Raw genomic sequence first — 27,536 nt, 5'->3', positions numbered from 1 at the left:
CATGTTGTGTTCGACACTTGGGCACATTTCCTAACATCACTGAGTCTTCATTGCATTTTTCCAGTTTTGAGTTTTATTAAAAAAAATCACTTTCTACATTGTCAAACCTTGATGGTTTCCAGTCTGATAGGGGAAAATGATTATGATTATTTAAAGTTTTTGTTTCTTACATCATTCATGATGTATGAGAAGCTCTTAAAATGTTTAATTTTCATTTGCTTTTCTCTTAAAAATTCATTTCATCCCCTTTATCTCTTTTATGTTTTTATATTCATCTTTCTCTTACTGATTTTGTAAAAGCTCTTAATATGTATTTTTCTCTGAATATGTAAAACCTATTGACTTTTTATGTTTTATGTTCTAAATATTTTCCCAGTTTTATCATTTATCATACAGTTTTGTTTTTGGAAACATTTTAAGCATTCTAATTTCATATTATTTTAGAGACAGTTCCAAGGGTTTTCCTTTGTCTTGCTTGGAAATGTATGTACATTATAAGTCTTTAAAATATTCCCTTAAGTTTATGATAGATTAAGTATTTGATGAAAACAAACTGAAGTTTATTCTTTTATGGTATGAGATAGGGTCTAAATTGAAAGAAAGGTAATTGCCTCAGCATTGTCTATTGAACAATTGATCTTTTCCCACTGATTTTAAGTGGCACCTTTATTATATATTTATTTTTATTCATGTGTGTGTTAGTGGGCTTTCCATTCAGCTCCATTGATTTTTCTGCTTTTCTATCAATCCAAAATGTTTTGCTTGCAGTGTCTATCAAGTGTGTTTTAATGATTTGGTAGGGTAAGTCATCATGGCCAGTGTTCTTTTGAGAAATTCTCCTGGCTGTTCTCAGGCATTTGTTTTTCCATGTTGAATGTAGAATTGGGAATGAGAATTGATTACTTGCATTCAGTTTCCATATAAATTTTTAAGGAGTTGGTATTACTACTATACTGGATTTTCCCATTCAGGAAAATGTCCCCAGCACTATTTTCTTCCCCTGAGTCTCAGCTCTCTGTCATAGAACATAAGATTTTAGGAAGGTATGCCTTCATAGGTGCCCTCTGTCAAGAGCAAATCATCTTGAGGGCTGTTGAATTAACCAGATGTCTTCAATTAAGTAACTTACTTTATCATTGTGGTTTTCAAAGTGCGGTCGCTGATGAGCAGTGTCAGTATCAAGTGTGAATTTGATAGAAATGCAGATTCTCAGACCCACTTCAGACCTACTTAATCAGAAAGTCTGGGGATGTATCCCAGCAATCTGTTTAAATCACCCTCCAGGTGATTCTGATACATGAGAAAGGCTGAGAACCTCTGGTGTAGTGTATAGTGCATAGGCTTTGGAGTCATATAGTATAAAATCCCATTTTAGCCCTTTACACCAGTGTAATTTTGGATGTTACTTTTATATTTAAGTCTTAATATCCTCATCTGTAATGTGGGCTGTATCATAAAGAAGGGGTATAGATACTGAGTAGCTGTTACTGTTTCTAATAAGCAAGGACTGAAGTAGCGCACAAAATAAGTATTAGATAGTAGAGGTGGTGTTTAGAGGAATGGAGGGGAAGGTCTGGAAAGTAAAGGGTGTTGCTGGTTTTGATGGGTTCTAGATAATGGATGATGCCAAGAAGGGCATAAAAATTGCTGGTATGGGACGGTGAGAATAAACACTTTCAGTCTTGTTCAGGGTTGGTACTTTTTAAGTGGGCAGACACACAATAGCCTACTGTTATTGAAATCCCTGAATTTCATGTTAATGATAGGTAGACGATTAAATTATTCCAGTTCCACTGTTATATTGAATAAAATAAAACACTTCTGTCATATTTCTCTAGTTTTAAAAAACTATCATAACATATTTCTATGAAATTGGGGGAAGGGTAACTAGAATATGCAAGTGAAATAAGGACTAATATCTTCATTCAAATGGTAAAGGTTAATATGATGCAAACATAAATAAATACATAAAACCTTATCAGTTATTGTGAAACTAGGAAAATGTTAATTTCATCAACATATTGATAAATTATTTTATGCCAGAAACTGGGATCTAAGTGGTGGGCATAAAATAATAAGTTTTAGATGTTGCTCATGAGTGGTTCATAACTGGGTGGTAGAAATAGCCAAGTGATGTGGTACTATCAATGGCAAGACTAGGAATAAAGGCAGACATGGATGGCTGTGAGAGCCCCAAGCCTTCCTGGAAGAAGAACTCTTGAGCTGATCTTGAAGGACAAGTAAATCTGGGAGAGGTATGTAGAAAATGCTGAAGGAACTCATTGGGTGATTAGTTCTGCTTGAAGGCACCAAGAGTCTTACAGTGGAGGTGACTTGAAGGATGAATGGGAGTTACTGAGCCAGAAAAGGATGATGGATATTCTAAATGGAGACATAAACACACCAGAGTGCCCTGAATATTGTAGACTATGGAGGAATCCAGCATGAGTAGAGCATATGGGCTGGGCAGGGGCAGATGAGGCTATGGGTGAAGCTAGGCCCAATTGTGCAAGTTCTCCTACGATTATGGTAGATTGAAAGACCTTTTGTTTAATATTTTGTCTTGTTTTTGGATAAAAGTATTTTATCTCAATTGGTGCTAACTCTTCATCTTTCTTTTTTTTTTGTAACCTATGCCATTACACTCATATCAGATAAGGAATTTAGGTTAGGAGTTCAGAAAAACATTTGTGTTACAAGTTCATGTTCGTATAACACAATTTTAGCCTGAGTCCTATTCTGCCTTTCTCAATATAAATGACTTTCAACCTGTGGGTTCAAAAGTTTGTTAGTTAATTTAGACAAAGCCTCTTCCACCAGTGTGTGTGGCCTGGAATTATTCTTGCTACCTGAAGCTTCCTTGTTAAGTGTGCTCTCAACATCCATATATCCAGGACTTCCCCACTGAGCCCATGGATGTTTCTTATGCTACACTGGAGTCCTGCCCTGAACTTCTGGTCATTTGGTTGGGCCCTGACTCCCTGGCTAGCTAATTTTTTCCTCTTGTGGCCTGGATTTCTGTGGCCTCAGTAACCAGTTGTGAGCCTGCTATGAATCTGAGAGACCCATTGGGAACCTTCACATCCCCAACCTGACTTCTACACATAGCACAAATGCCTTGAGAGCTTGGCTAGTGTGTTTCATCCACCAGCTGATACCCCTTTACTATAGTATAGATACCCCTTAAAACCAATATTGAACCTATACTTAGCAACTGTTGGGGGTTATTTTGACTTTTGGTTACACATGACTGGTCAGCCCCTCTTCTCCCAGCCCCACTCAGCCTGCTATTGACTTGCACTCTGAGTAGAGGAAATGTATTTATGTATTATAAGCATTATAAATTGCTAAATCCTGTGGGCTCTTAAAATATAATGTCCTTTTTTATTTCCATTTTTTGATGTCCTAGTTTAGACTTGGACTGTTTTGATAACCCCTTCTTGCCCCTAGTTTTTATTTTTTAAGATTTAATATACTACAAGGTTATTTCCAAACCATGAGTCAATTCATATCAAGCTCCCCTGCTCTCCCCAAAAAAGTCTTTGCTGTCTGTTCAATAAATGCCAGACTCTGTGGTAGGCATTGAGAATGCATGGATGCCTGGTCCTAAGTTTCCTTTCTGGCCTTGTCTCCTACCTACATTCTTTTTTTTTTTTTTTTTTTAAAGATTTTATTTATTTATTTTCCCCCCCAAAGCCCCAGTAGATAGGTGTATGTCATAGCTGCACATCCTTCTAGTTGCTGTACGTGGGACGCAGCCTCAGCATGGCAGGAGAAGCGGTGCGTCGGTGCACGCCCGGGATCTGAACCCGGGCCGCCAGCAGCGGAGCGCGCGCACTTAACCGCTAAGCCACGGGGCTGGCCCCCTACCTACATTCTTTTCAGACCTGAGAGACAGCCTGTGGCATCTCCTGAACTCTGGGGAGTTTCAACCTCCTTGCTTTTGTCTAGTGTTTCTTCAGTGTGGAATTCTACTGGCCCAACTCACTGCTCAGAGGAATCCACACATTGTTCAAGGCCCAGTTCCAAATTCCACCTTCTCCTTGAAGCTTTTATAGATCCTCGAGCCAGATATATTTTTTCTTCCCTTTTGCTTTCATGGTACTTTGCCTCTAACTCTGCCAGAGCATGTATTACTGTCTATCTTCTGTTTTGTTTGTTTATAAGCTCATTTTCTCACTAAATTGTAAGCTTTTTAAGAGCAAGATTTAGTTAATCTTTTTATCCACAGCAGCACTTCCTCACATTATTTTGTCCATATGAGTTTTCAATAAATGCTTTGTCCATATTAGGATTTCGATGGTCTAAGAAACTTTGCTTTTTACAAAGAGGGGTGCAGTGAAGGAATTTGTGTTTTTCAAATAGTTACCTATTTCTTCTAGCTCTTTCTTTCCCTTTCTCCCTCTTGTACATGTCAGATAGAGGAATTGGGTGAATGCTTGTGAATGCTTGAGGCTGTGTGAAAAGGAATGGTTTGGGAAGGAACACTCTCCATGGACCTTTAACTAGTTAGGGTAGTTGTAATGCTTTGTTTGAAAATTGCTTGAAAATAGATCATAATCCTTGTCATTTATTGATATTATTAATATAGAGTACCTATCTTGGTTTACTTAATCCTCCCAACAACTCCACGGGGTTCATGTTTTATCCCTTTTTATACAGAAGGAAACTCTGAGGCTCATACAGTTTTCTTAACTGAGATTAAGGAAGGAATAGAACCAGGTTTACATGTCAGGTCTGTCTGATTCCAAAGCCAATGTTCTTTATCACTGTGCTCTCCTGCTTTACCTCAGCATTTGGAAAGTATGCAATTCTGATCCCACCTTCCTGCTACAGAGATCAAATCAAGTTCAGCTTCAAGATCAGCTCACAGTAGAAAAAGTGACTTCAGTGTGTGCTGTTCTCCAAACTAGTGCTTATCAGCTTTTAGATGCTTAAGATGTCAACAGGGCACATTAACCTAACAAATTAAATTATAAATAAGAGAAGGAAGTTAAAAACATAAATATTGGTATAAAGACATTTATGTCATGTGTAGTCAGTCAATGGACAAATAGAAAGAATTGATTGATTTTGGCTCTTCTTTGTTGTATGGTTAGAAGACTGGTAATTAAAAGGGCCTGTTGGAGGGTGGTAGAAGATTTCAGAGGACATTAAGAATTTATACATTTTTCTAGAGTTGGGGGTGATTTACTTTCAAGCGGAGAAGAAAAAGCTGTGAATTGAGGTATTTTTTGCATGTCTGCCTGGTTTTTCTTTACATGTTGTATGGACATTCTCGGGTTGTTTTTTTTGTTTTTCCCTCTCTCTCTAACCAAGTAGGACTTCCTATGAAGGATCTTTTGTCCTTAAAGAACTTTTGAATCCAGGGATCATTGTGGAGAAAAAGAAAGATCAGCAAAAGGGATAACTTCTTAGTTAACTGTCCATCAATATTTATACATTGAGATAAATGTGAATGGAAAATTATTAGTTGATTTATTTATTCAATGACTATTGAGCACTTACTATATTCCAGATTCTCTATTAGGACAGGGGATAAGACAGACCCAGTGACTTTCTCAGAGAAGTCTCAATTGGTGACCCGGCAGAGAGTAAAGTGTCTAATTTTACATATGACAACAAGAATAGTAATATAAAAGTTGACTAATATTATTAAGACCTTATTAGATGCTAGGTCTTATGCTCAGTGTGTTAAATGTATTAGAGCATTTTGTCTTTACCTTGCGTGCGAGATACTGCTATCTTGGTCCTTATTTATCAGATGGAAAAAAAACCTGAAACAATGAGAGAGGAAGCAACTTCTCCAAGATGGTATTTGGTAAACTTACTACTGTGATCCATCCATTAAAAGTAAACATATATGATTTTAGTATGTACCATGTGAAAGTGAAAGACTTTCTTTAAAAATTAGTTTTCTGAAACTTCTTAAAAAATAGCATTCTGTCTGCCTGTTCTGACTTTGTCATGTAGACTTGGATCTGAACCAAAGATGTGCCATTTTCTTATTGGTTAACTTGGGCAAGTTACTTAACCTCTCTGAGCCTCTGTTTCTTTGGCCATAAAATGGGGATTAAAAACACATTTTTCGTGTGTGTGTGTAAAGAGCATGGTAGTAGGACCCTAAAATCTTACTTCCCATTTCTTTTCCTCTTTTACTTTTGCATAAAATGAAAGATAGTACTGAATTTTTCAGCTTGACCACTAACAGTTTTCTTGTAAACAGCTTGAGGAGTTCCAGCAACTTAATAAGTTCAGTTGTGATGTTGGAGAGTAAACATGGGACTTGAAATTGGAAGTCCTGTATTTAGTTTGCTACTTTGTGGTCCATTCCTTATTTTAAGGGGGATGGAAATGCTTTCATTTAATAATTAGCTCATGACTTTTTACTACTTGTTGATGCTTGAAAGGGCTACTGACTCTGCAGTCAGGCCAAGAGCAATAATCAACCCTTGGATGTTCCATTTGGATAATGGGAATTGGTTACATAATAGGAATAATGCTGTTTCTATCTCTTTAGCTAAACTAAACAACCATGATTCTAGATAAAATCTTTCCTCACAGATAAGTGCCCAGTTTGACTTTATAATTTCATAACATTTGGTTACCCCCACGAGGTCTTTTGAAGGTAGCTGGTTGTTTATTCAGTGGTTAAAGTAAATGCATGACTATGAAATCTTTGTTGTTGATTAAACAAAGATGTCGTATGACAGTGTGGATTCTTTTAGGGTATTGTTCCCTGTAGCTGGGCTGAGAAACTAGATTTAAAGTAGCAACTGACTACAGTGAAGTTGTGTATTACCACATTAATTTAACGTTTCCACGTACGTCAATCCATTTGATGATATGTGCATATGAATCATAATTAGAAGTATATACCACTTTCTAAAATACAATTCTGGAGAAATTGCTTAAAAATCAAGTTTATTAAAGTTTGGAAATTTAGTTTTGGTCTTATATGGACTGAAAGAAGTTGTTATTTAAAGGAATCAATGGTGAAATCTTTGATGAGGTGAATAATCAAGTCCTAATTTATTTGAGTTTGCATCAATGGACTTCATTTTGTTATGCCGTATTTACGGGGAAAATACAAAAAAGACGATTTACTTCTATCTTGGTATACAATGGATTGCAACTGCATAATAATACTTAAACAATGACTTTCTTTTTTATAAGGTCTATTCTATATTGAAATGAATCCAGGCCCTAATTTTTAACATAAAAATCAGCTAACAGTTATCAAGTGTGTACTATATGCTAGGCACTGCACTAAAAGCATAATGTGTGTTTTATTTTTGTAGCAACTCAGAGATGGGTGCTAAGATGCTTGTTTTACAACTGGAGAAATCCAGGCAAAGAAAGGTGAGATCTTGCCAAAGTTACAGGTTTGGAAGGTGGTGGAAGCAGCAGTATGGACCCATTCATATTCACTTAACCACTAGTCTACCATTGCTTCTGTAGTATTACTAAAATGTTTGTTCACCTTTTTATGAGATTTTTTGTGTGTGTGTAAATGAAATTTATCTTTAATATTTTATTCTAGAATATAAATAAATAATAGATGTGAACTAAGTAGATTATAAAAGCCTAGGAAGACAGGAACAATGTATCCCTTACCTATTGCTCTACGTAGATCACACATGCCTAGCACACAGTAGGCCAGTTAATTCCTTTTTTAAAATTGAATCAATTAAAATATGTTCTTTGTAGAAAAGTGATGTGGAAAAAAATCGTATATGATGATTTTAATTTTGTCTGTAAAACAGGCATTCACTGCTGAAAGGCGTTCAGGTGTTCTTGGGTGACACCTGATCTAGTTTCTTATATAATACAATGAGTGTTAGAAACAAAAATGGTTTTGTTCTCTTTTATTTGTAGTGCTGGATGTTGGTGAAAATACATCTCAAAATACCTCCAGCTAGTTATGATGTCTGACGAAAATGCTACCATAGAGGATTATGAATTTAGATTAATAGTTGTGAGTAGATGTGTCTAGAGTTTGACTTGGAGAATATAAATGAAAACATTTTTTTTCCTGAACTTTTGCAGACTGTTGCTCGAGTGCTTCATTTATTCTTAGTCTTAATGACAGAAACCTGGATTTACTTTTTGAGTGTGCCATTTCTTAAACTTCTCTGTTATTGATTCTATCCTTAATGTCTTTCAGATAGGGATTTTTGAACATCTAACTTTGATTTTTTCTGTAAGTCAGAATACTTTTTTAAAAACAGTTGTCATAGAGCCAAGGAAATTGAGAGAGAAACTGGTGCACGTATTTGCATTTTGGTATGGAAAGTAGAACCCAATATAGAACACTGGTCACACGTGATGGATTTTAGCTCTCTAATAGAGCCAATCTTTAGACATACTGTACTTCCTTGAATCTAGGATGCTATCAAATTTCAGATTCACCATTATATTATGTACCAGTAAAAGAAAAAGCTCTTCCAATTAAATTGATACAATGCTCTTAAAATTTTTTTGTTAAGGCATAATTTATATATGCTAAAATTTATCTAGTTTAATGTGCAGTTCTGCACATTTTGACAAACCCATGTGGTCATAACACACCATCACAGCCACCATCACAACTGAGATATAGAACAATTCCCATATACAATGTATTATGAGTTAGTTTTTTATATTACATTTAATGAAATTGAAAGGGATTTTAAATTAATTTCACACATTTTCATTGTATTATTCTCGTGCAATCATAAAATAGGAACATATAAACAAAATAATTTTGAAGTTTTTCTTAAACTTCATAGTCAGAGTATGACTCTTCTTTTGACCTCAGAGTTGTCAGTGACTGTTATTTCACTCAATCTTGTCCTCTGCGGTAGAAAGCATGGAAGATATTACAGCACTTCTGGAAATATTTTACTATTGCTCCTGGGATTTTCTTTCGAGTTGATCATGTCCATTATACAAGTTTCAGCTCCCATTTTCTCATTTTAACAACTTGAGGTTGTTTTTTCCTCAATTGAGTAACACGTCACTGGAAGTTAGGTAGCTTCTATTCAAAGTCAGTAGGAACTTTCTGACAAATTGATGCTTGAAGCCTTAACATTAGCCTTGCTGGACTTATGAAATGATTGGTCTCCTCATCAGCTGTTTGTTGCTTTCAAATATCTTCATATTCTCCAAAAGATTTGGCAGTTTCTTTGCCTCTTGTTGTTTTGCTTGGTTGGCAGTACTAACGTGTAGCAGCAACGATGCACATAATTCTCTGGGGTTGATGACAGCGTGGACACCTGGGACCAAATATGGGCGTGCTTGCATCATGACTGTCATCTGGGCAACAGCAATTGAAAGATGTCACTGAAAGTAAGATACAACTAGATTTCACCCTTGTTAAAAAGTGTGGCTTAGAATTGGTAAAATATGGTTTTTAGGTCCACCACTTAACATTTTTATGCATGAGGAGATTTAGGTACCCAGGGATTAGTTTGGGGTGAATAGAACTCTTTGGAAGCAAAGCTGGGACCAGACACTGGGTTTCTGTCTGCTAGCTTGAAGTGCTTTACATAATACTCCTGGGAGAGATGTTTTGATCTAACAGGAGGTATGGTGTGGTAGCAAAAGGATTGGCTCGGCGGTTAGAGAGACTGGTTATTTGCATTTTGGTTCTGTGCTTACAGACCTGTGACTTTGGAAGTTATTTACATTCTGAGTCTCCTTTTTCTCATCTGAGAAAGGGGATGATGATGATATCTACCTCAGAGGATTGTTACGATTAAGTGAGTACTTGCAGAAAAGATTTCACGCATTATCTCTCTTTTAAATCAGTATTAAAAAAAATATTCTCTTTTCTCTACATGTCTTCCTTTATATGAAATTAAATCTATTACCCCAAAATGAATGGTTTATAACTCCTGAGACTTTTAAGCTTCTCTATCATCTTCTGAAATTCTGTGTCCCTGCGTGTGTAATGATGTGTCCTGTTACGACAGAAAAGTCCAAAATGAGTTTGACCATTGACATGAAATATACACGTGGAAGTTCCTTCCTCAAGTTATGGCAGCTACCCGATTCAGTAAGTGGCTTTAGCAAAATACTTCTCAAATGTTTAAAGGATTTTTAAAATGTTACACTCTCTGTATTTGTTCAAAATTAAAGGCAGATAAATTCAGAAAATATAAAACACACTCAAATTTCCACCACCCAGAACTCATTTAACATTTTTTTACATCATTCTATCATCTTTCTTTAAGAAATAAAATATTACAGATAAAGCTAAAGTCCCCTTTAACCACCACTCCTGTCCTATTCACCTTCTAGGAGTGACCAATATCACTTAATGGCGTGCATCTTTCTGATCTACTTTTTATACTTATATAAACAATATATGACATTGAATGCTTTTATAATTTACTTAATTGGTATATGCTTTTCATATATTTATTTATTTTCCTTTATATTTATTTTCAAACAACTTTTGTTTAGGATAGAATTGTTTTTTTAAAGCTCTCACTGTGAACCAGATCTCTGACATCTGAATTCCGTTTAGAGAACTGAAGAAAATTTAGCAGTAAGAATTTTGAGCTTTGGTGGTTTGGAGAATTATAAATTTTTAAAATCTATTCATGGCATAAATAACAATAAGCAATTAACTTCAAGGTTACCATTAAAAGATAACCAACTATTTTGATTTTAAGGTGTTTCCTTTACTTGTTTTAAAATTTTAGAGCCTATATTTTTATTTTATGACAATCATAACTACTTCTACATTGCTTCAATCTTCATCAACATTTTAATAACTACATCATATTCAATTGCATTGATGTGTCACTTATTTAACTCTTATATGACACATACGTCATTATATAATTACTTTTGAATTACTTTCTAATAACTTGGATTTTTAGAAATCAAGCTTTTAAGGTTCCTGATAAATATTTGCTCCGGAAATATGATATATAAGGCACACATATTTTTAGAACATAACCCCCTGAACCCAAATCTAATTTTCAAATCTCTTGTTAAGAAAAAAGATCTTGAATTGAATATATCTCAAATACTAGAAAAGGAAAATATTCCATAGGCGAGCGTCCAAAGATATGTTTCTTTTCATTAGAAGTATAGGTAATGAAAATCTTGATTATAAGATGATATCCTTTTAGGTTGAGATCAATAAAAGTGAATAATTCATGTTTTTCTTATCCAACTATATTTTTCGCTGTTTCTAAAAATGAAAATATATCTAGTGATATTAAGTTGATATTTTACTTTTTTCTAAGACAGGTAAAATTTTCTGAACATCTCAAAGTGAAATGAGATACATGATTTTCAATGAATTATCTGGCATTCATTTTGAAGACTTTTTGTTAAAATTGCTTACTAGAGAGTTTAAGTGAATATTATTAGAATTTTGTGGCTCTTTAAATACAAAATTCTAGTTATATGTTGTTAATGTCATGTGAATATATTTATTGCATAAAGTATTGAGCTGAAGTGTGTAAGGTACTTACGTTTGAAAGATGATGTATCATGATCAGCACAACTCAGAGTACTAGAAAGATGCTGACTGTGGGTGTTTAAAAAGTAATAAATAGTTTTGTGGTATATTTAATGAAAATGACTGAGTATTATAGTCTGAAATTGGACAATTCATTCATATACTTAAAAAACAGTATTTGTATATAACTTTGAAGTTCAGTTATGTAACAGTACAAGAATATGCTGTGTCCTCTTCTATTATAGGTACGTCAATACATTTATCTTAAAATGATAATAAGTGACATCTCTGAATTAAAGAATTGCAAGTTTGTTTTCTCACTATTTATGTTCTTTAGAACCAAATACATGAAATTTACTAAATGATAAAGTCAGTTACTTAAAAGTTAAATATCTTTGTCATTGTTGTCTTTGGATTTCTTAACACTCAGACTTGGCTGTTAATTTCTGAAAGACCAATTCCGTAATTTTGAGCTGTTTTACATTTAGCTTAGGCACCTAATCCTGTAGAATTTTATTTTATTTTTGTGAGGAGGACCAGCCGTGAGCTAACATCCAATGCCAATCCTCCTCTTTTTTGCTGAGGAAGACTGGCTCTGGACTAACATCCGTGCCCATCTTCCTCTACTTTATATGGGACGCCGCCACAGCATGGCCTAACAAGCGGTGTGTTGGTGTGCGTCCGGGATCTGAACCGGCGAACCCCGGGCCGCCGCAGTGGAGGGCACGCACTTAACTGCTTGTGCCACCGGGCCGGCCCCCTGTAGAATTTTAAGCCATGAAATGATTTTTATATTAATCTTCTGATTTTACAGATGAAGAATAGGGACTTCCCAGAATGACAACTTTGGAAACAGGGATTTTGCTGTGTAGGGGCATTTTATTATATAATGCAGAAATAATTCATCATCAGGTGCTATTTAATAATGAATATTTATTTCCATTGTAGTTGGGTATTTTTTAAATGACTTATATAAACATACCTACCAGAATACTAAAATATATAAACTTCACATATCTTTCAACTTTGTGATTTCTACAGAAATGTGGGAATAAATTGCTGAAGGTTAATTCTTTTCTTAAAATTCAAGTACAAATTTTATTCATATCTAATTTAAATGATAGAATTTATCTTTAAGTCAACAAAATGCTGTTTTAGACAAAAATAGAAATATTTAAGGTATTTAATGTATTGGTATTTTTTGAAGATGACTTTGATGAAGAAAGAGTTACAAGTGTGGTCTAGTGCTCTTGTCTAATGTACGTTGAGACTATTTAGTGAATGTTGTAGAAAGTGCCACATTGTTTAGCTATAAAAAGAAACATTGTTCATACTTTTTAAGACTATGTGAGTGGGGCAGCAAACCAGCTATTTCTGATTTAAACAACTTCATTTTAGTTAGTGATAGTCTCTTTCAAATGAAGTGATATAGAAAAAATTATACTTTAAAATACTGTGGACTTTTGTGCTATATACTTAACACAAAATTTTAAACTTTTTAAAAAACAATAATGCAGTATTTTAATTTTTTCAGTGTACCTAAGTACTTTAAAAACCTTTAAAAATGAAGTACTTTAAAGTGTTTTGCTGATCTTTAAATACTAGTTAAAGTTACACTGTGCCTTGGAAAACTAAACTGAGAACAAGGAAGTAAGTAAATAGCATAAGGTCAGAGTAGCTAAAAAAGATATTACAAAGTTCAAGTGTTTTTCTCAAAGGGCACTAGCAGATTCCTTACTCAAACTTTATCAGATTTTATTTAACATTTAATTCTTTTTTATTTTATTTTTTTATTTTTGTGAGAAAGATCAGCCCTGAGCTAACATCCGTGCCAATCCTCCTCTTTTTGCTGAGGAAGACCGGCTCTGAGCTCACATCTATTGCCAATCCTCCTCCCCTTTGTCCCCCAAAGCCCCAGTAGATAGCATGTCGTAGTTGCACATCCTTCCAGCTGCTGCACATGGGACGCGACCTCAGCGTGGCCGGAGAAGCGGCGCGTCGGTGCGCGCCCGGGATCTGAACCCGGGCCCCCAGTAGCAGAGCGCGAGCACCCAACCGCTAAGCCACGGGGCCGGCACTTAACATTTAATCCTAATAGATATGACTATTTGATTTCAAAACCAAAGGCACATGCTAGAAGTAGTGATTTAGAAAAGTGGAGATGGACTGCTGAAAGGGTGACACATTAACAGCAAGTAGTGATGGCTGAAAGAAAGAGAGGAGACAGAAAAACTATTAGAATTAGACCCAAGAACTCCACAAACCTTACCGTGAGGGCCCATACACATCAGTAAACCCCTAACGTGTTATGTAATCCAGCAAGGACTAGCACTGAAAATAATATTTACCAAGTTAAAAAAGAGACTATCAGGCACCAAACTAAGGTAAAATGTCTTAGTATATTTAAGAAGGTTGTAAAATTAATTATAGACTGGGCCAGAAGGAAAACCTAGTTCATTTCCACAAATATGAATTGTACAGAGACATTCTTTGACCCAAAGATATTATTTAAAACAAAGCTAAAACAAAAACCACTCAGCCACATGGAAATAATAATCAAATTATCCTGAACTCAGAGTAAGAAAGAAGAAATAAAAATAACAATTACAGACTATTAAGAAAACAATGCTAATAGAATAGTAAGCTGTATTCAGAAGAAAATACGTAAGTATATATACTGTAAAGTGAAAAATGAGAGAACATGAACTAAGAAATTCAACTCATGATGCTAAAACAAAACAAATGAAAGGAGGAGGAAGTAAATAATACATATATAAGCAAAAATTAATGATTTAACAAATATAGAAATGAAAAACTGTGTAGTTATTCTTTTGGAGAGAAGGGCAACACAACTCTCTTGCAAATTTGATGAAAAAAGAGGAGAAAACAAAAATATTATAGATTCCAAGAGTTTTTAAGTTATAAGAATAATAGATATAAATTATGGTAATAGGTTAGAAATTCCAGATGAAATGGATGACTATCTAGAAAATATATAAATTAAAAATTTGAATCAAGATTTAAAGTTGTTAAATCAATTGATCATAGAAAAAAATGTGAAAAAGTTATCAGAGGGCTATCCTACAGAAGGTTCTGGGATTACTCATGGAGGCAAGCCTATTTGGTCTTCTAAGGAATAGGTACATAACATTCTTTGGTTTTATTTTTTTTTTTTTTGGTTTTCTCATTGAGTCTACTGGAAAGAAATTTTTCTGTGTTTAAGGTGTACAGCATCATGGTTTGATTTACATATATTGTGAAATGATTACGGCAATAGGTTCAGCTAACATCCATCTTCTCATATAGATTGAATAAAAAGACAAAAGGAAAAATGTTTTCTCCTTGTGATGAGAACTCTTAGGATTTACAATCTTAACAACTTTTCTGTGTATCATATAGCATTGTTAGCTGTAGTCATCATGTTGTACATTACATCCCTGATACTCATTTATCTTATAACTGGAAGTTTGTGCCCTTTGACTACCTTCCTCCAATTCCCTCTCCCTTCACCCTCCACCTCTGGTAACCACAAGTCTGATCTCTTTTTCTGTGAGACTAGGATAACATTCTTTAAAGCTTTACAGAGCATAGAAAAAACTAGGACGTTTCTGAGTTTATTTTACATAGTGAGCACATCCTTACTGACATTTTGCAAAGAAATTGCACAAAATGAAACAAGCCATCCTCTCTTATGAGTATAGCTGTAAAAATGCAAAGTAAAATTAAATTCATCAGGAGGCTGACCCAGTGGCATAGTGGTTAAGTTTGCGTGCTCCGCTTCTGTGGCCCGGGGTTCATGGGTTCAGGTCCTGGGCGCAGAGCTACACACCGCTCATCGAGCCATGCCGTGGCAGTGTCCCACATAGAAAATAGAGGAAGATTGGCATAGATGTTAGCTCAGTGACAATCTTCCTTAAGCAAAAAGAGGAAAATTGGCAATAGATGTTAGCTTAGGGCCAATCTTCCTCACCAAAAAAAAAAAAAAAATGCATCAGCGATCACTCTGTCATTAAGTAGGATTATTGTAGAAATTTAAAAATGGCTTAATAGTAGGAAACTTCATATATCACATTAATAAATCAAAGGAAAAGTCACGCTCAAGGTTACAGAGTTTGTTTGTGGCAAAACTAGATGTCAAACTCAGTTTGTGATGCACAAATCAGCCAGTTACTATGCATCCCTGGAAAGTCACTCTTATTTCTCCTTACAAATTCAAATACATACCCTAGGCTTCTCTGAGGTCCTCTACCTGCCCTGTCTCCCAGTTTTATCAAATGCTTATCTCATTCATGCTGAAATGACTCCAAGACAAGGGGCTCACAACCTTCTGAGCCAGTCTAGGTCCATGATTGCATGGTTGTCCATTCATCCTGTGACGGGTTACTGAGTGCCTGTTCAGGACCAGCCACTGTGCTGGTGTCTGGGGAGACGAAGGTCAGTAAGAGGGTTCCTGCCTGGAAAAGCACTTGCTCTATCTGAACTTCTCAATACTGTAATAAACCGTTTTTGAGAGGACATAATTTTTTCTTTTAATGGTCATTTTTATTCTACTCCATTAGAAAACAATAATGTCTATCAGTTCATGGGCTTGATATGTTATTGCTTAAAACAAAAGAAATTAATTTGATTAAAATAGATAAATATTACTATTACACTAATATGGCAAAAATTTTGAAAAGAAACAAAGATTGGGAAAGGTTATATGGTATAATAGGGCAGCTTAGAGGGTGAGAACACATTCTTTATGGAACTGAAGTGTGTGTTATTATAACTTCTGCTGTATAATTATATATAGTTATATAGTTACATATAATTCTTTCCTCTAGAGAGATAAAACATTAAATCTGGTACTTCTGGCCAATGAATAGCACTTCTCAAAAGATGATGGAAAATTGAAAACTTAGAAACCTAGAAATGGAGGGATATTGATTAAACAATTAATTAAACATTATGTATATTAAGCCAATAGAAAACATTGTAGTTAATGATGAAATATTAGCAGCTTTGTCTTTTAAATCAGGAATGAGTCAAAGATGCCTGTCATCATCATCACTAACTTTTTTCGTGAAAGTTCTAGATAATGCCATTAGATAAGATATGTAAATCTGAGATATACAAATTTCAAAGGAGTATACTTTTTTCCCCTCCCCTTTCTATTTTCTTTTTTTTCCCCCCCTTTGGTAAATAAGCTGCCTAACACCTAAGATAATCAAGGGAAAAAATTTACAACCCCATGAAAAGATTTAGAAAGTTGTCTGGATATAAAAATTAATAGGCACACACCTTTTAGAACGGCTAAATTCAAAATACAACACCAAATGCTGACAAGATTGTAAAACAGCAGGAACTCTCATTCATTGCTGAAGGGAATGCAAAATAGTACAGTCACTTTGGAAGACAGTTGGACAGTTTCCTACAAAACTAAACATTCTTTTAACCATATAATCCGGTCATCACACTCCTTGGTATATATGAGTTTCAAATGAGTTCAAACATTCTGTCCACACAAAAACCTGCACAAGATTGTTTATATCAGCTTTATTCATAAATGCCAAAACTTGAAAGCAAACAAGATTTCTCTTAATAGGTTAATGGATAAATAAGTTGTGGTATACTCATTCAATGCAATATTATTCAATGATAAAAATAAATGAATTATCAAACCATGAACAGATATGAAGGAAACTTAAATGTATATTGCTAATTGAAACAAGACAGTGTGAAAAGGCCACATACTATATGATTCCAACTGTATGACTTTCTGGAAAAGGCAAAACAATGGAGACAGTAAAAAAAAAAATCAGTTCCCAGAAGTTTGGGATGGGGGAGGGAGGAATGAATAAGTGGAATATGGGATTTTTTAGGGCTGTGAGACTATTCTGTCTGATATAGTAATGATGGATACATGTCATTACACTTTTTGAAACCCATGGAACTGTACAACACAAAGAGTGAACCCTAATGTAAACTATGGACTTTAGTTAATAATGATGTATCAGTATTGGGTTCATCAATTGTAACAAATGTACCACACTAACACAAGATGTAAATAATAGAGGAAACTGGTGGCAGGGAGGTGGCACAGGGTATATGAGAACTCTTTGTAATTTCTAATCAATTTTTCTATAAACTTAAAATTGTTCTTTAAAAAACTCTGTTACTTTAAAAAATTAATACGAAAAAATCTGCGTCTTTGCCCCTTAGCCACTTTAGGCCGTCAGCATCTGCTTCCAAATCACTGGAATCTGTAGGGAAGAGGGGAATAGAACATGACTCACTAGTGTGAGAAAGAAAATATTAAAACTTCTATTAATATATAATTTAAAAAAAACAGAAGTTAAGCTTTATCAATATTTAAAACATGAATAGGCACCGAGGACATTGCTCAGGTTGTGGGTCAGAGAGTCTGTGTGGGTGTTGGAGTCATGGCAGCAAGAGAGGGTGAGCATGCTGTGCTGGGGCCACCTTGTTAACCTCACCTGATTATTACCTTTCAGCACATTGCAATTTACATGTGCCTGGTAAATGTTTTACATGTCATGTTCTTTATAAACTAATCTTCATGATGGACAGGTGTGCATGTCTGCAAAGAAATCGCACATTGAATATGATAAAAATACAAGCACAATGAACTACAAGGACATAAAAAAGTTGACAGTTATCATCTTAGTATAAGCTTTTTGTCAGCCATGTTATAAGAAACAATCAGATCTGATAAGAAGAAGCCCCAAAAGCAGTTTCAGACTACTTGAAATAAAGATTTGCATCCACTTTTACTAATAATATACTAAAAATATATATAATATATTTATTAATAAATAAAACATTTAATGTTTGTTTCATTTTATCATTTATATTTTTAATTTCCACTTTTAAACAAGTGCTCATGAATGCAGCAACACGTTACTTATACTTATGAGTTGCTGAGTGAACTTTTTCCTTTCACTGGTAGAGTTGTGTGATGATAAAAGTTTGGAGATTGCTGGTCTGGATTACTCCACCTGGTTTTCCTGCCTCTGGTCTTGCTTTCCTCCAATCCATCCTTATCAGCCAGGGGAAGCACCCTAAATGCCACTCTGATTCGTCACTATTTTGCTTAAAACACTTTCTTTCTATTTTTTTTATGCTAAAGGCCAACTTTGGTCCTGTAAGATAAGGTGGTAGGGGTCCTGTCTTCCTCTTCAGGCCTTACTCCTTCCCGTCTGTGTCCCTAAAGGATCTTTCTCTCCCTTACCTGTGCCTCCAGGACTTTAGTCCCCGCCTTCACTAGGCTGTGTCTTTCTCATTATTCGGGTATGTTGAGCTGTCGCTGCTTCCAAAAGACCTTTTCTACTTCAAACCCAGGTGAGGTGCGCCATTATGCAGCCCATTGTCCAGTCAGCCTGGCCTAGACTATTGCTGTTTGCTGGTCTCCATTGTGACACACTTCACCGAGGATCTCTAGGACTTACCACCATGACTGTCCTAGTATGTGTAATGCAAATTTATAACTAGATAAATTGATTAAAACCATGTTTTAGAAGGGAAATGATATGGGAAAAGGACCCTGTACAATGTTAATTGATAAAAGACATTATAAGCCTGTTTAACCCAAAATGTATTAGATGAAGGATTACAAATAATGCTAGTTTTGTTTGCCAAACTTTGTTTCTTAATTCTTTTATGACTGTTTTATCACTTTTTAAAGACAACATCACATATTGTTACTAATAATACATTTTTTGAAAGGCAGGGAAATGTGCAATAACTTAACTTACTTAATGTAAAATAGTTAAAATAAGAGTTACTTTCTAACTTCCTCCAAAAGTTTCGGTCTTTATTCTATGACCAGCTTTACAATCTATGATAAGATTACTAAGGCTTTAGATAACGAGAAACTTTTTTTCTTCTATTTAAGGAAATATTTTTGTCAGAAAAACTGAATTAAAACTCTGTGTTGTAGCCTTTAATCCTTGATTGAATTGGCAATTTCTGTTGTTCAGAAAGGGAAGGACCATTTAGCACTATTCTGTTGCCTGATAATTATTTAATTTTGGACAACTTCTAGTCATGTCTTTCCTTAATTATTCATTTCTGTTTGCCTTCCTCTCTCCTTCCTTCCCATTCCTTCCTTCCTCCCTCTCTTCCTTATTTTAAGTTTGAGTTGATTTTAAAATGTTATTCCCAACTTGTTGGTAGTAAATCTAATTGGATGTTTCTCAGGGAATTGTATAGACCTTAAAAATAGTTACATATCAAAATACTGGTATTTCAAAGAAAAAAACCTGGTAATATTAAAATAAACCACCTCTGAATTCTATTTTAATTTGTTGCAATTTCCTATAGCCTACATCCCTGAACGTATTTATGCTCTGATGTCCTCCATCACATCCTCCAATGGACCTTACTTGGAAAGTAAGGCAACACCATCTGATGAATGATACAATGGAAGCTGGGCACACAACCTTCTCTCGACTTCAATAACCCCCATCCCTTGCTTTTTCCTGCTCTACTGGGCCAAGTGAACTCAGTTCTTCCACATTTAGTTCATCCTCTGCCCCTAAATTCATTACTGGCAGGTGCATGTGCATGTTTATATGCATGAATTATTAAAGCTTAGCCTTCAATATAGAGGTTCATGTTTGAGCTATGGGCTCTACGTTGGATATTCCTATTCAGTGCTGTTAGATAATGTCTTATGGAATTATGATGAACACATCCCATGTGCCATCCCATAGCTGAATGCTATGAGGTCTACAAAAATACAAGTCTTTTTACTCCCTTTTTGCAGATTCTTAACTTTAATTTCTCTAAAATTTTACTTTTCTTTTTGGTGCTAGCATTAATTTGTGGATGTTAATTTGCTGTCTAGATAGTTGAGAGTTGACTATAAATAACAAATATAAAAGATGTTAAATATTTTATGTCCATTTTTTTGCATAAAGTTTGACTTAGTTACTAAACTCTATTTCTGCGTTCTAAGCTAAATTGAACTTTCAAATTTACTTCAAGTGTTACTAAAAAGAATCAGGAAAATACATTATTATGTTCTTTTTTTTTCTTTTTGAATGCTCAAGAAATAAAATATGTGATTCAAATGACTAGCAGTGTCTGTAGGAGTTGGTACTATAGCCCAATCTTGTCCTTTCAGCCTCTGGAGCCCATCATTCTGATAGAAATATATAGCATGTTCACAGATAATGGAAATAAATGTGTTATTTGCTTGTGCAATTGCCTTCTCCTGCCATGGATATTTTTAAAGTGGAGTGGAGGCAGAAACAAATAGAAAATCATATGGCAGTCTGGATATCAATAAAGGCCATTCTATTAAAAATTTTTGATTAACATACAGTAAAATTGACTTTTATTGGGAGTATAGTTCTAGGGATTTTGACCCATGCACAGATTCATGAAAACTCCTCCCCAAACAGGACACAGAACAGTTTCATCCCTCCAGAAAAATCCCTCTTTGTAGTTAGACCCTCTCCCATCACTAACACCTCGTGACCATTGATCTGTATTTTCTGTCACTATAGTTTGACTTTTTAAGAATGTCATAAAAATGGAATCATGACCTTTTGAGATCATCTTCTTTCACTCAGCGTGATGCCTTTGAGATTTATCTAACTTTTACCTGATTGGTAGCTCCCTTCTGTTGCTTAGTGCAGTATTCCCTGGTATGGATGTGCTACAGTTTATCTCTTCACCCATTGAATGCCATTTGAGTTGTTTACAGTTTCGAGTCATTATGAATAGAACATTTATGCACAGGTTTTTGTGTAAACACTGAGTTTTCATTTCTCTTATGTCCGGGAAAGTGATTGTTGAGCCATATGAAAAGTGTGTGTTTAACTTTATAAGAAACTTCCAAATGATTTTCCAGGGTGGCTGTACCATTTTGCATCCCACCAACAATGCATATGAGTTTTATTTGCTCTATATCTCATCAGCACTTGGTATTGCCATATTTATTTTAGCCATTCTCATAGGTGTGTAGTGATCTCTCCTTTTGTGTTTAATCTGCATTTCCCTAATGGTGCTAGGTGTTAAGGAGCTTTTCATGTGCTTAGTTGCCATCTGCAGATCCTCTTTAGTGAACTAAGTCCTTTGCTGATTTTTAAGTTGGGTTGTTTGTTTTCTTTTGGTTGAATATTCAGAGTTATAATATATTCTGAATATAAGTTCTTTGTCTAATATGATCTGCAAATAGTTTCTCCCAGACTGTGGCTTGTCCTTTCATTCTCTTAACAGTGTATTTTGTAGCACAAACGTTCTTAATTTTGGTAAAGTCCAATTCATAAAATTTTTCTTTTGGGGGTTGTTCTCTGCTGTCTTATCTAAGAACCTGTTGCCTAACCCCAGATCGTGAAGATATTCTCCTATTTTTTTTTTTTTTTTAAGTTTTACAGCTTTTCATTTGTATTTAGATCTAGTATTCATTTTGAGTTAATTTTTGTTAAAGGTGTGAAGTTTAGGTCTAGATTTCTTTTTTTTTTTTTAGCATACAGATGTCCAATTAGTCACACATCATTTGTTGAAAAGACAATATTTTCTCTATTGAATTTGAACTTTTGTCAAAAATAAGTTCTTCATATTTGTGTGGCACTATTTCTGGGCTCTATTGTGTTCCATTGATCTATATGTCTATCTATTTGTCATTACCACATTGTCTTGATTACTGTTGCTTTATAGTAAGTCTTGAAATCAATAGTGTGGGTTTTCCAGCTTGATCTTCTTTTTTAAAATTGTTTTCTGTTTTCCTTCCTTTGCCTTGTCTATATCTACAAAAATCCTGCTGGGGCTTTTGTAGGTAAAATTGGAATTGTGTTAAATGTATAGATCAATTTGGGAAAAATTGACCTCTTTACTGTGTTGAATCCTCTAATCCATGAACATTGTCTGCCTCTCCATTTAGTTAGGTCTTCTTTGATTTTTTTTGTTTATCAGTGTACTGTAGGTTTCAGAATACAGATCCTGTATTCTCTTTTTATTTTTTATTTTGATGGAGTTATACCCAAGTAGTTCATTTTTGTGGTATTTTTAAATGACTCATTCTATAGAAACACTTTTGGTTTTTGCAAAATGAAATAAAAAAGGCATTTTCCTTCTTTCAGTGCATTAAAAGACTCCTTTCCTGCTCCTTGACCCTGAACTACAGGGCTGCTCCTTGACCCTGAACTACAGGGCTGCTCCTTGTACTCTCTCTTTGTACCCATTGTCTGCCTCTGAGCTTTGGGCTGCCTTGAGTCCTGGCTGGGACATAGTGGAGGGAAAAAATGGTTAACTCACTGCCAGTTCAGTGGTAATTTGAGTTCTGATCTTCCCCAATCAACCTGCTCCAATTTACTTTCAGAGTCCTCAAAGGGATGCTTCGTGCCTTCTGTCCGAATTTTACAGCTGTATTCTGTTGGAAGAGTGTGCTTACCTCATGTTTCCTGAAACTAGGACTAAGACCAATCTCTTTTGCAGTGACTGAAATTAAGTATGTTTAATCACATCTCAGATTTTGTTTGCTATTAGCAGACAATCCCCCTACGTGTTGAGATCTTGTAACATTTCTCCCTTGTCTGCTCCTTTTCAGGAAAGTTACAGTACAACTCTTTGCCCAACACTGAATACGCAGCTCCTATTTATAGTCTTAAAATATCTATTAGAGGAAAATAAAAATTTTTGGTTTGAAGAATTATAGTTGAATATATGATGCCAGTGTAACATATTTGTGACAATTTTCCTTATAGAAGAGAAGCCATGGTAGTATCTGAAAAATTATGTTTCAGTTATTTGAGACTGCTTCTGCTGGCAGCCTTGGCAAACTTAAGAGAGGATTGGAGGATTGATATTTTAAAAACAAACTTGTGTATGTGAAACAAATTATGTGAAATTTTATGTTACACATCTAAAAAATTTTATGTAAATGATGAGATGTAGAGGCAGATATTTTACAGAAGGAATAAACTTTCCTAACTTGCATAAGAGTCTCAGATTTTATTTATTTTTTATTCACTGCTTTAAAAACTGCTGATTTATCTAGCCAGGAATTCTGCAGTGAGAGCATTGACAATTTCTGTGTTGAAATTAGGGCAGATACATTTTCTTTTCAATTTGTTGTTCACTTTTGTGTTTCAAGTTTGTTTTAGCTATGCCAAGCACAAGCCAATTTAATCATTAATTTCTGACCTCATCTCTAGTAATAACTGATCCTTTCAGTGTAAATTTTAATAATGCTGTAGCCCAGCATAATCATTGGGGTAGAGTTATATAGTTTCAGTTTCAATCTGGTTTCGTCTGAAACTGAAAATACTTAGTAACATTTGTATCTGTATCTGTTACAGCATGTTCTTGCATGAAGAAAAAGAAAGCAAAGGAAAGGTCAATTCTGTCATGGGAGAAGAAAGTGCTCACCTGCTTTTTCAAAAGTGGGTAGAGCCTTCTATATTCTTTCTTGCTTTTCTTGGAAGAAAAATGTACCATAGTCTAAAAAAATATAATCAGAACTTCTTAAAAAGACTAGCTGACAAAATATTTGTTATGCCTCATTTTGATGAAGGATAGGAGTCTAAGGGAGGAATGGGTGTAGAGTCATGATGAAATGAAAAGGCATAGACTTTGAGATTAGAAAGACTTGGGTTTGAATCTAAGCTCTGTCGCTAAAATGATGGATATGTTGCTTAACAACCAAGTTTCTTCTCTTGCGTACAGTTGATTTACCTACTTAATTCTTGGACTTGTTTGATGAATTCAAGAACATTTGTACAGGGACACAAACCTGTACCTGCCATGTGGTGGTATACTCATTAAGAAATAGTGCCCTTATTGTGCATTAGCTACAGCAAAAGAGTAGGTAGTACAGCTCAGAGCTTTCTGAAAGATCAATTGCTCATATTCAACTTTGATGACTAGCAAGGAAAATGAAATGCTTATTTAATAGGGTGCCTAGTTTTTGACCAGAGTATCCCAATTTGCTTACATTCCTTAAGATCGAGACACAGAGCAGTAACGGGTTTAGAGTAAGGTGTGGGCAGGATAGTAGCCTTGCATCTGCAGGTTAGCAGGCTCTTTTTTGTTCATCTTCTTTTAACTTTTCTCTTGTGTGACTACATGAATGCCATCTCACAAACACAAATGTTGTAGGCCCCCTCTCATCTGTATCACATGATGGTGTAATTAGAGACCCACAGAGGATTTATTTAGACATTTTAGTCTTTAAGGTGAGCTTGTGACGATATTAGACTGATACGAGAAGTGGCAGAATAAAAAGTAATAGGCCAAATGGTGATTATATGATCTTCTCACTTGCATGTGCCTGAGAAAACTGACCATATAATTTGGCATCTCTAGCTGTTTCAGTCCAAAAAGGAGATAGAAAACACATAGTAGGTTGAATGGGAAATGTAATAGAAAGAATTATTAACTATGATAAAAGAGTAACTTTAATATATAAGGAAACACTATATGGTATCCTAGGACAAGGAAGAGTCACCGAGGAAGAACAAACTCGCACAGGGTTCAGCCCTCCTTGGAGGAGGTGTGGTTCAGCCCACTAGAGAGCAGAGAAGCTTGCTGGTTTTGCCAGGCTGGAGCTGGCCTGGAGTTGTTGGGCGAGTAGTTCACCCTCTGCAGTGCAGGTGGGGAGCAGGCGTTCACATGCAGTGGAGTCTGACCGCTGGAGAGGACAGAAGTCCTTCCTAATGCATGGCATGGTGGGGATGGGAAGGGTGGGGGTGGTGAAGGTTTGTGGGGGTTGTAGAAGTAGCTGCTGCTCAGAGTGTGACCTTCCAGGCCACAGGTGAATTTGTGCAGGCCACGAGGTGCCCTGCCAAGAGAGTACAGACACCAGCACAGGCAAGAGGCCTTCAGAGCATTTCTATGCTCTTCAGAGCATTTCTGGTTTCTATGTCAAGAGGGCCTTGGAAAGGTTATTTCCAGGAGGAGGCTGCAAGATCACAGGGGTAGTGTTTTATGCCTGTGGCTGGGGCTGGTTCTACCAGATATGTTTACCCCTATCCCCTGACCCCCCAGCCCAGACTGGAAATTCCAGGAAGCCCCTGTCTTTGCAGTGTCCCTCCAGTACCTTCTACACAAAAGCTTAACATCATGCCTACTTTAAGGGAGAGATGCTTAAAGGAATTCTGTCGTTTATTACAGGGCCTGCATTGCAGGGTACGTTTGGAACTGAGAGGTAGCAAACTGATAGCTCACATAGCATTTTTCACTTTGAAAAAGTGAGGGGTTTTGCCAGCATATTGAATCTATAAACTATGCAAAATGTTAACTTGATACTCATTTTGCCTTGCATAGAATTTCCTATCTTCTGAAGGAATGATTTATAAAACTGATGCGAACTTAAATCATACCAATGGTACATGAAAGACTTGCTGAACTTGGATCATAACATCCCTGGCATCTGCTGGAAGCTGTTTAGGTTTGCAGCAGCTGATCTCAAGTTATCGATGGTTATCTTGGTGGCAGAGGGTGTTTTGGTGCGTGTTTAAGGGGAAAAGCTTCAGGTCCATCTTTTCCTCTCTGTTCCCTCTTATCAGCCCCTCTCCCACCTCGCCTGGCAGAATTCAGCCAGCAGGGACCCAACGTTGCCTACCTTGGTAATGCCTGCACGTGAAAAGACTTTTAGTTACATTGGCATTTTATATGTAACTGATAACATCAACAAGATTTCTAGAAGTAATGCCTCATTTTCCTTCTAGCCTTGTGAATAGCTTTGACTTTTAAAAGCTTTATGGGCAATCCTAGATGTGAAATGATTTCAATTAATTTTTTTCCATCAGACAATTTTATTACCAAATCCTTTTCCTTCTTTTTGGAAGGCCAGCAACTCCATCTGTCATCATGCACCATAAAATTTTATAAGAGACTGGTTGCCTGGACAGAAACTCAACCTCTTTTTAAAGTTTTTATTCATTATAATAAATTTATATTAATATTACTTTGTTATAAATAGCATATATCCAGTGTAGAAAGTTAGAGGATATTAATAAGCAAAAGTAAGATAAAGCAACATTTTCTTTCTTTCTTTCTTTTTGCTGAGGAAAACTCGCCCTGAGCCATTTGCCACCAATCTTCCTCTTTTTTTGCTTGAGGAAGATTAGCCCTGAGCTAACATATATGCCCGTCTTCTTCCACTTTGCATGTGGGTTGCCGCCACAGCATGGCAGATGAGTGGTGTAGGTCTGCACCTGGTACCGGAACCCGAAAACCCAGGCCGCTGAAGCGGAGCATGCCAAACCCAACCACTAGGCCATGAGACCAGCCCCAACGTTCTCTTTTCTAGAGATTATTTTATTTGTACGTCAGTGTGTAGAATTCTAGATCCATTTATTTCCACATAATTTGTTTTTAGCCAAAGGAAATGCTGTTTTGGTCATGCTGATTTTTCAACTGCTTTTTTCTGTTAATGCTCTTCACCTTTCCATGTCGATACATTTTCATCTTATGTAATACCCAGTTCAGTCTCACTTTGACTCAATCGCCCCTAAAACATTTACAAGTACTTTATTCTAATTAGGATCTAGTTAGGAGTTTGGTTTGCAGCTGGTATGTCCTGTAAACTTCCTCATGTAATGACACACTTTTTGAAGAGACAGGGCCAGTTGCCCTACAAAATATTGCACTTTCTGGGTTTTTCTGTTGCTTCCCTGTGGTGGTGTTAGCTTGTTCTTAAATCCTTGCATATGGAAAAGTTGGATGTAGGCAATGTAGATGCAAGTTAAATGGCTTTTGACTAGAATATATTGTAGGTGGTGTCATTTTTTTTCAGGATATCACATCAGGAGGCACAGTCTCCAGAGGGGCCACCATTCATGTGGCGTACTCTTTAGACCCCAATGTCAGTGCTGCTTTCTAAGTCTGTCAAGCTTCTATTTCTTGTATTTGACGTTACTACATATTAAAGATCATAATTTTTCAACCTTATAAGACCTTTATACATTCCCTTTAAAAATTTCTTTTAGTGTCTCTTGAGTGAAACTGAAATTTATTTAAAAAAAATATACATGTTAAGGTTATCAATACACTATTGCTTCTCAAAGCTTGCTCTAAGATTAGGCATGTATTATTTTAGACTTCTTCACGTGAGATCTTT

General features: G+C 35.6%; 1 protein-coding gene across 5 annotated transcripts in view; it reads left to right on the top strand.

Annotated features, from left to right (window-relative positions):
* Positions 1–27,536, top strand: part of COBLL1 (cordon-bleu WH2 repeat protein like 1) — a 155,603-nt gene that overhangs the window by 19,194 nt on the left and 108,873 nt on the right. The window lies entirely within an intron of this gene.

Source organism: Diceros bicornis, chromosome 10 (assembly GCF_020826845.1).
Source record: "Diceros bicornis minor isolate mBicDic1 chromosome 10, mDicBic1.mat.cur, whole genome shotgun sequence".
Classification (NCBI taxonomy): Eukaryota; Metazoa; Chordata; class Mammalia; order Perissodactyla; family Rhinocerotidae; genus Diceros; species Diceros bicornis.
Note: the sequence above shows the minus strand (reverse complement) of the source record. Positions and strands in the feature narration are given on the sequence as shown.